This window comes from Aegilops tauschii, chromosome 3 (genome assembly GCF_002575655.3).
Source record: "Aegilops tauschii subsp. strangulata cultivar AL8/78 chromosome 3, Aet v6.0, whole genome shotgun sequence".
Classification (NCBI taxonomy): Eukaryota; Viridiplantae; Streptophyta; class Magnoliopsida; order Poales; family Poaceae; genus Aegilops; species Aegilops tauschii.
Window position 1 is genome coordinate 236,044,433 of NC_053037.3, and position 10,676 is coordinate 236,055,108.

The window sequence follows — 10,676 nt, forward strand, 5'->3', positions numbered from 1 at the left end:
ATGATGTAGGAGCTTGGGGCACCATGTCCTCGATTCTTTGAAGAGATGCCAGATGATGGAACACACTCCTACAGGCGTGTAGTTGTGGTGCTCAGCGGTGTTCCATTAGACATGGACTTCTATGTGGAGCTCTCCACAATGCTGCGGTTATCCGATGACACTCTACCCATGCAGGAGGTTGCCAAGGAAGCTATGCTTGGACTGCGAGCACGCTTTGGAGAGAAACTGCGCACCACCGGATGCCGTGACTTGCCAGCACTTGATTCTGGGAGTTTTGGGCAGAACCATCAGCACGGAGCTAGAGGAGCAAGCCTGGGCGTTCGGTCTTCATCAGCTCAGCCTACACCTGCCGCTTCAACAGTTAGCACCACTTCTAGTATGACAATGATTGCTGATACGATGATGTATCATACAATGAAGGAGGAGCTTATTAGACACCAGGAAGCAACCCAATTCTGGTATCAATGCTATCAGATGAGCGAACATGATAGGATTGTGCTTCAGGGAGCACTAAATGTTATGCCCGGAGGTCCTCTTAATCCTATAATAGTACCAGGTGATGTTCAAGAGGAAGAAGAGGAGGATCCAGAGGAAGTAGAACTAGAGGAGACGGAAGAAGTTGAGGGAGTAGAGAACCCAAATGAGCTAGTAGTTCCACCCTCACCAAATGTACCACGTACACCACCCCAGCCGCTACCTGAACATATAGATGAACCAGAACCAGCCCTACAACTAGATATAGAGAAGCAGCAGCAACCCCACTTCCCTATCCCACGACCACACCAACCTGACTTTATCCACCCACACATGAGTGTCAGCTCGAGGGAGTATAGGGAGGCTGCTACCCATGCAAGGGTACTTGGGCTTGGCGCAAGTGGCAGGGGCGGAAGCAATGGAAGTGGCAGCGGTAGCAACAATGGCGGTGGCAGCGACATCGCCTAATCAAGTTCCAATCTGCCAAACTCTTAGGAGTGGGACGCCTTGGCCATAGACTAATCTTTTGGGATCAGCAGTAGTTGGTGTAGTGGCAGCCTAAACATGTGTGTTTATGTAAGATATGTGTGAACTGCAAGGCAGAGTTTGTGTCATATGTACTAGTAGTAGGCACCGAACCATATGTGGTGTTAGTGTAGTTGTAAGGCAGTTATGCCCCTAATTAAGACCTATGTGATGTACTGATCTAACATAAGTGTTTGCCCTGTAGTATACAACTTGTGTGCATAGGAGGCTTACAGTACCTGACTATTGTGTTCCTTTTTAGTGGGTAACACAGAGGAGGACATAATCCTACTAGGTAGAAGAAAAATGATTTCCATTCTTTTTATGCTTCACATGACTAACCAGAGGATATCATTCTGGTTAGTAGGAGGTGTTGGAAATATGCCCTAGAGGCAATAATAAATAGGTTATTATTATATTTCCTTGTTCATGATAATCGTTTATTATCCATGCTAGAATTGTATTGATAGGAAACTCAGATACATGTGTGGATACATAGACAACACCATGTCCCTAGTAAGCCTCTAGTTGACTAGCTCGTTGATCAATAGATGGTTACGGTTTCCTGACCATGGACATTGGATGTCGTTGATAACGGGATCACATCATTAGGAGAATGATGTGATGGACAAGACCCAATCCTAAGCCTAGCACAAGATCGTGTAGTTCGTTTGCTAAGAGCTTTTCTAATGTCAAGTATCATTTCCTTAGACCATGAGATTGTGCAACTCCCGGATACTGTAGGAATGCTTTGGGTGTACCAAACGTCACAACGTAACTGGGTGGCTATAAAGGTGCACTACAGGTATCTCCGAAAGTGTCTGTTTGGTTGGCACGAATCGAGACTGGGATTTGTCACTCCGTGTAAACGGAGAGGTATCTCTGGGCCCACTCGGTAGGACATCATCATAATGTGCACAATGTGACCAAGGAGTTGATCACGGGATGATGTGTTACGGAACGAGTAAAGGGACTTGCCGGTAACGAGATTGAACAAGGTATCGGGATACCGACGATCGAATCTCGGGCAAGTACTATACCGGTAGACAAAGGGAATTGTATACGGGATTGATTGAATCCTCGACATCGTGGTTCATCCGATGAGATCATCGAGGAGCATGTGGGAGCCAACATGGGTATCCAGATCCCGCTGTTGGTTATTGACCGGAGAGTCGTCTCGGTCATGTCTGCATGTCTCCCGAACCCGTAGGGTCTACACACTTAAGGTTCGGTGACGCTAGGGTTATAGAGATATTAGTATGCGGTAACCCGAAAGTTGTTCGGAGTCCCGGATGAGATCCCGGACGTCACGAGGAGTTCCGGAATGGTCCGGAGGTAAAGATTTATATATGGGAAGTCTTATTTTGGTCGCCGGAAAAGTTTCGCGCATTATCGGTATTGTACCGGGAGTGCCGAAAGGGGTCCGGGGGTCCACCAGCCCCGGGGGGCCACATGGGCTGTAGGGGGTGCGCCTTGTCCTATATGGTCCAAGGGCACCAGCCCCAAGAGGCCCATGCGCCAAGAGATAAGGAAAAGGGAGAGTCCTAAAGGGGGAAGGCACCTCCGAGGTGCCTTGGGGAGGAAGGACTCCTCCCTGGCCGCACCCTTCCTTGGAGGAAGGGCCAAGGCTGCGCCCCCCTCTCCCTTGGCCCTATATATAGTGGGGGGGGAGGGAGGGCAGCAATACCTAAGCCCTGGCGCTTCCCTCTCCCTCCCGTGACACCTCTTCCTCCCCGCTTGCGCTTGGCGAAGCCCTGCCGGGATCCCGCTACTTCCACCACCACGCCGTCGTGCTGCTGGATCTCCATCAACCTCTCCTCCCCCCTTGCTGGATCAAGAAGGAGGAGATGTCGCTTCTCCGTACGTGTGTTGAACGCGGAGGTGCCGTCCGTTCGGCGCTAGGATCGTCGGTGATTTGGATCACGACGAGTACGACTCCATCAACCCCATTCTCTTGAACGCTTCCGCGCGCGATCTACAAGGGTAGATGCACTCCCCTTCCCATTGTTGCTAGATTACTCCATAGATTGATCTTGGTGATGCGTAGAAAATTTTGAATTATTGCTACGTTCCCCGACAAGAGGCATTTGCCACCAGAATTAAACTTCATGTTTGGTACTATAAACTTAAGGATAGCATGCTATTTATTGATATCACTTGCACTTGTGCTTGCTGATTGAATCAATAATCATGCAAAGAACTAACCAACAAAAAAAATGCAGGATGGATAACAATGGTTTGACCGAGCAAGACCTTCTCTTTCGTTTGGGATCAAGCGCCCATGATCAGCATGGTGGTACTCCAGCTTCAGAAAATCAAAGTGTTCTACCTGGACCGGTGCAACTTCCAAGCACCCAGAAGTTGGCAATGCTGGAACTTCTGGACTTATGGATGGAGAATGCAATCTGGGAGATGTCCTTAAGTTCATGGAGAATTCTCGAAGGGAGTCCCAAGAGAACCAGAACCACTTCCTCAAAGCGATACTCACAAGACTAGTTCCTGGAGGAGCACACCTACCCGGTGCAGGAGTTAGCTTGGGAGAATTTCTGAAAACCCAACCACCCACGTCCTCCAAGGTGGTGGATCCACTAGAGGCAGATGACTGGCTGTTAGAAGTAGAACATAATTTGGAAAAGGTAGGGTGCTCAGATGAAGAGAAGGTGAGATATGCATCACACCTGCTAACCGGACCAGCAACAGCTTGGTGGAGAAATTTCAGCATTAACCGAGCAAATAACCAACCTATCACTTGGGAGGAGTTCAAGGAGAATTTCTGTCAAACCCATATTCCAAAGGGAAAGATGGATATCAAAAAGAGGGAGTTTCGCAATCTGACTCAAGGTAGTAAGAGGATAAACGACTACCTGAACCAATTTAATGATTTGGCGAGGTATGCTCCAGATGATGTGAACACTGAAGCCAAGAAAGTGGAGAAGTTTATGGAGGGGCCGCACCCATTCCTGAAAATGCACCTCTCGATTCACGGGATCACCCAGTTTCAAGACCTTGTCAATAGGGCCTTCATACTTGAGAATGAGCATGCCAACCTAAGTGAGGAGAGAAGGAAGAAAGCAAGGGTAGACCCACGCCCCATGATGCAACACCCACGTCTTATGATGCATGGACCAGTGCGTCCTCATATGCCACCATCACGACCTAGGTTTCCTACTCAACCAACCTTTGTTCCTAAATGTGGGAAGTTTGGAAAGGGTCATGCTACTCGATATTGTATGATGGGTACAGGAGTTTGCTTCAATTGTGGGAGACCAGGACACCACAAGATCAATTGCACCTCCCCTCCCGCAAATCCTACAAGGCCACCTATGCAGCAGACTCAAGTGCATCGTCCACCATCTGGGCGAGGACAAGGCGGACCTATGAACTATGCAGCAAGAGGAGCCGGGCGTGGAGGACAAGTAGGAGGACAGCCAAGGCTGAATTATGTGGCTGCAGAGCAACTAGGAGAAGCTACAGATGTGGCCATCGGTAAACTACTCATTCCTCCTTCAGTTGGTACAGTTATTTTTTTTACACCGGTGCCACACACTTATTTATTTCCCAAGAATTCATGAATAAGAATGGATTAACATGTGCACCATTGGAAAAATCTTTAGGAGTTAACTCACTTGGAGGCAAGACTGCAGTAGAGGCAATGCGCAGGATTCAACCAATAATAATCCACAACACCAATATTTTAGCAAACCTATATGTCATAGAGATGTCAGGGTTAGAAATAATCCTTGGCATGGTTTGGTTAGCTGCCAATATAGTGAAAGTAGATTATGAACTTAAAGGTGTATATAAAAGTATTACCTATGAGAGGGGTTCGACGCTTTGGAATCAAAGGGAAGCTAAGTCCTAGATATGTTGGGCCCTTTAAAATTTTAGAGAAGGGGAAATATGCTTATAAGTTGGAATTATGACAACACCTATCAAGGATTCACAATGTCTTCCACATATCTCAACCTAAGAAATGCAACAAGCCACCACCACAAGTGTCAGACTTGGAGATTGATCTATGACCTGACCTGACCTACAAAGAGCGCCCATTGAAGATACTAGAAATTGAAGACCGCAAGCTCACGACAAGAACCATTCAGTTCTGCAAGGTAGAATGGAGGAACCACTCGGTTCGTGAGGCGACGTGGGAGAAGGAGGCAGACCTACGAGTAACCTACCCCAATCTTTTTAAGTAAGGTTTCGATTTTGAGGACGAAATCTTTTTCTAAGGAGGGTAGGATGTAACGATCCGTATTTTTTTCACACGTAATTCCACCCTTAACTAGATAATTAAGTAGAATATATTAAGAAAATACATCTCAGATTTCTTCAACAAACATAACCACTCAAATATATATTTATATTCATATACCTCAAACAGTACAGCTGTACAAGTGTATTACAAATCTTTGGAAAAAGAAAATGTAGGGAGACCAGACTATGCTAATCTATACAACAATGCCACACCAAACTTAGACCAACCCAAAAATATCTTTGGGTCAACCAGAATAGCAGGACACATTTGAGACACACACTGACCACCACACTCACGTGCACAATAGATTAATAGTCAATGGGTCAACAGTATAGTCTATGTATGGGCTTCAACCTTCAGCCAATTAAAAGCTAGCACCTGTGAGAACAATGGAGAAGGGGATGGGCAGCCATACCAACCAAGGAAGGTGGTTTTCTGATATTAAAAGGAGAGAGAGAAGAGCAAGCCATTGCTAAGACTTCACATGTCTCCATTCTTCCCTAAATAGCCAAACCAGCAGTTTGTCTTCCTCCCACTGTCTTCATCTTTCTATCTGCAACCAACAAAGATCCAAGAATAATAGGTAGAGATGGTGACCTGACAAATCATAGTAGATCGAAGGAGGAAGGCTAGAGCAAGAAGTTAGCCTATTGGACTGGGATCTGGAAGTAGGAGCAGCACTAGTAGGAACAGCAGAGATGGCAAAAGAAGAAAGGTGAGTTCTTCTTCTTCTGTCATTCCTTTAGCACTCACACTCACAAAAAAGCCCAACCCAGATGCACCCACAATATTCCTCACTAGTTCTTCACAGATGCACACAAAAGCTAAATCATTCCAGTAGTATCATCTATCACAGATCTTCAAAGCAATAGTACAAGAAAGCATTGATAATGCCTTAATCAAGTAAAATAAAATGGAGCAAGATAATGTACAACATTAGTACACCAACATCTTGCACAAGAGGAATTGGTTCAGTACACACACATGCACATGAGACTGAATTAATTTACTAAATCTAATAACTTGAGCATAAAAAATAGGGAGAGGAACAAGGGCATCACTAACCTGCACTTATGCTCGATCTGCTCCATGGCCATGCCTTTGAACTCTGATTTGCAACACCCAGCGGCACCGCAGACACCAACGCCGACGGCTTCCCAGTGAGCCTGTGCAGTGAGCCTACGCAGCGTACTACTCGCACGCTTCCCAGTGAGCCTACGCATTGGAGGACAGCTTGCACGCCTCCCGGTCAGCCTACGCACCGGACTGCGCTCGCACGCCTCCTGTTCAGTCAAGGTCAAGTAGCTGTCCGCACGACACCTCCTATAGCCATTAAAACCAAGACACATGGCGTCACGTGAATGGTTAACAGAATGCACACGGTTTGAATTATACAAATGTTTGAGATATTAAAGTGGCAGCTATTTTTTCAAAATGCCTTTGTTGGCTGTTATTCGAGTGCGCCTTCTCTCAAAATGGACACGAAAAATACCACAACATGTCGGGTGCCATTCCATGATAGCATGCCAAGTTTCATGAATTTCAGACGAGTTTTGGATTTACTAGAATTTAAAAACAAAGTATCTCAACATTTTGCCGGCAATCAACGGTGCCCTGTTGTTTGAAATTCATTCCCATTTCTTGCATGGGACCTAAGCATGCACCCCAGGACACAGATTTGATTTTTTAACCAATTTATATGCACTAGAGCATGTGCATGTAGTTCAAATTTGAATTATGCACATGAATGCTTTGAAAACTCAGTTAATGCATACAAATTTCCAAACGAACCCCGAAAAATCACAACAATTGACACAACACTCCTGTTGTTCTGTGTTGACACGAGAATTTTTTTGAAAGCAATAAGAGGCAATGGATATCGTTTCGTCCCCAAAGGTGGGGCGTTCCCTACCGAAACCATCATACTTGTTGTGAGAAGCTCTGGTTTGTGAGAAGCATATAGCCGAACCTGCCCCAAATGGGACAAAGAATTTACCAAGGCATGTTGATGCCGCTCCATGATAGCATTCCAAGTTTCATGAATTTCAGACGAGTTTTGGATTTTCTAGAATTTAAAAACCAAGTATCTCAATGTTTGCGCCCGAGTGACGGTGGCAGGGTGTTTGACATTCACTCCCATTTCTTGCATGGGACCTAAGCATGCAAGCAAGGACACAATTTGATTTTTCAACCAATTTATATGCATTAGAGCATTGATACGTCCATTTTGTATCATGTTTTCTTACTGTTATTTATAATGTTTTTATCCATAATAATGCTTTTTGGAGTAATTCTAATGCCTTTTCTCTCATAATTTGGAAGGTACACACCAAGAGGGAGAACTCCGACAGCTGCAAATCTGGACCTGAAAAAGCTACCCTACCTATTCTGCACAACTCCAAACAAGCTGAAACCTCACGAGGAAATTTTATGGAATATATAATAATTATTGGAGCAAATAACTACTAGAGGGGGCCCACCAGGTGGGCAGGGAGCCCAGGCGCGCCCTGGTGGGTTGTGCCCTCCTCGGCCCACCTTAGGTGCCCATCTTCTGGTATATAGGTCATTTTGACCTAAAAAAATAAGGGAGGACTCTCTGGACGGAGCGCCGCCATCTCGAGGTGGAACTTGGGCAGGAGCACTTTTGCCCACCGGCGGAGCGATTCCACCGGGGGAACTTCTGTCCTGGAGGGGGAAATCATCGTCATCATCATCACCAACAACTCTCCCATCTTGGGGAGGGCAATCTCCATCAACATCTTCAACAACACCATCTCATCTCAAACCCTAGTTCATCTCTTGTGTTCAATCTTGTTACCGGAACTATAGATTGGTGCTTGTGGGTGACTAGTAGTGTTGATTACGTCTTGTAGTTGATTACTGTATGGTTTATTTGGTGGAAGATTATATGTTCAGATCCATTATGCTATTTAATACTCCTCTGATCATGAGCATGTTTATCATTTGTGAGTAGTTACTTTTGTTCTCGAGGCCATGAGAGAAATCATGTTGCAAGTAATCGTGTGAATTTGATATGTGTTCGATATTTTGATAGTATGTATGTTGTGATTCCCTTAGTGGTGTCATGTGAACGTCGACTACATGACACTTCACCATATTTGGGCCTAAGGGAATGCATTGTGGAGTAGCAATTAGATGATGGGTTGTGAGAGTGACAGAAGCTTAAACCCCAGTTTATGCGCTATTCCGTAAGGGACCGATTGGATCGAAAAGTTTAATGCTATGGTTAGAATTTATTCTTAATACTTTTCTCGTAGTTGCGGATGCTTGTGGGAGGGTTAATCATAAGTAGGAGGTTTGTTCAAGTAAGAACAACACCTAAGCACTGGTCCACACACATATCAAATTCTCAAAGTAGCGAACACAAATTAAACCAACATGATGAAAGTGACTAGATGAAATCCCCATGTACCCTCAAGAATGCTTTGCTTATCATAAGATACCGTTTTGGCCTGTCCTTTGCCTCAAAAGGATTGGGCTACCTTGCTGCATATTTGTTACTACTATTGTTACTTGCTCGTTACAAATTGTCTTGCTATCAAACTACTCCGCTACTTACAATTTCAGCACTTCCAGACATTACCTTACTGAAAACTACTTGTCATTTCCTTCTGCTCCTCGTTGGGTTCGACACTCTTACTTACTGAAAAGAGGTACAATTGAACCCCTATACTTGTGGGTCATCAAGGCTATTTTCTGGCGCCGTTGCCGGGGAGTGAAGCGCCTTTGGTAAGAAAACATTTATATAGTGTGTTGAAATCTATTGTCACTTGTTACTATGGAAACAATCCTTTGAGGGGTTTGTTCAGGGTATCTTCACCTCGTCCAGAACCACAATTAGCTACCCCTCAACCTACTGCACCTACTGAAAATATTGAATATGAAATTCCTTCGGGTGTGATAGAACAACTGCTAGCTAATCCTTATGCAGGAGATGGAACCGAACATCCTGATATGCACTTGATATACGTGGAACAAATTTGTGGTTTGTTTAAGCTTGCAGATTTACCCGGAGATGAAATTATGAAAAAGGTTTTCCCTTTATCTTTGAAGGGAAAAGCATTGGCATGGTATAGGCTGTGCGATGATATTGGATCATGGAATTGGAATCGTTTGAAATTGTAATTTCACCAAAAAAATTATCCTATGCATCTAGTTCATCGTGATCGGAATTATATATATAATTTTTGGCCTCGTGAAGGAGAAAGTATCGCTCTAGCTTGGGGGAGGCTTAAGTAAATGTTATATTCATGCCCCAATCATGAGCTCTCAAGAGAAATTATTATCCATAACTTTTATGCTTGGCTTTCTCGTAATGATCAAACCATGCTTGATACTTCTTGTGCTGGTTCTTTTATGAAGAAGACTATTGAATTCTGGTGGGATCTTTTGGAAAGAATTAAACGCAACTCTGAAGATTTGGGACTCGAAGAAGGTAAAGAGTCGGGTATTAAACTTAAGTATGATTATGTTAAATCCTTTATGACGATGCTTTTCAAAAGTTTAGCACTAAATATGGACTTGACTCTGAGATAGTAGCCTCCTTTTGTGAATCATTTGCTACTCATGTTGAACTCCCTAAAGAGAAGTGGTTTAAATATCACCCACCTATTAAAGAAGAAATTAAAGAACCGGTACCAAATCAAGAAGAAACTATAATATATAATGTTGATCCAGTTGTTCCTTCTGCTTATATTGAGAAACCACCTTTTCCTGTTAGGATAAAGGAACATGCTAAAGTTTCAATTGTGGTTAACAAAAGCTATATTAGAACAACTAAACTTGATGAACAAATTAAAGTAGAATCTAGCATTGCTATGGTTAAAGATCTCTTAGAAGAAGATATAGATGGGCATGTTATTTACTTCTGTGAAGAAGCTGCTAGAATTGGTAAACCTGATAAAAGGGATAAACATAGACCTGTTGTGGGCATGCCTGTCATCTCAGTTAAAATAGGAGATCACTGTTATCCTGGTTTATGTGACATGGGTGCTAGTGTGAGTGCTATTCCTTACACCTTATATCAAGAAATTATGAAAGACATAGCACCTGCAGAGTTAGAAGACATAGATGTTACTATTAAACTTGCTAATAGAGACACCATATCACCATTTGGGATTTTTAGAGATGTTGAAGTCTTGTGTGGGAAAGTAAAATACCCTACTGATTTTCTTGTTCTTGGTTCCCCACAAGATGACTTCTGTCCCATTATCTTTGGTAGACCTTTCTTGAACATAGTTAATGCTAAGATAGATTGTAAGAAACAAACTGTTGGTGTTAGTTTCGGTGATGAGTCTCATGAGTTTAATTTTTCCAAGTTCAGTAGAAATCTTCATGAAAAAGAATTGCCTATTAAGGATGAATTAGTTGGTCTTGCTTCTATTGCTGTACCACCTACTGA

At 43.8% G+C, this 10,676-nt stretch overlaps 1 long non-coding RNA gene across 1 annotated transcript; it reads right to left on the reverse strand.

The window, feature by feature from the left end:
- Nucleotides 1–5,546: 5,546 nt before the first annotated feature.
- LOC120975451 (uncharacterized) lies at nt 5,547–6,411 on the reverse strand. The gene is made up of 2 exons (XR_005771215.3): nt 6,320–6,411; nt 5,547–5,807 (listed from the first exon to the last, which is right to left on the reverse strand). It is a non-coding gene; the product is annotated as an uncharacterized lncRNA (long non-coding RNA).
- Between the last annotated feature and the right edge of the window lie 4,265 nt (nt 6,412–10,676).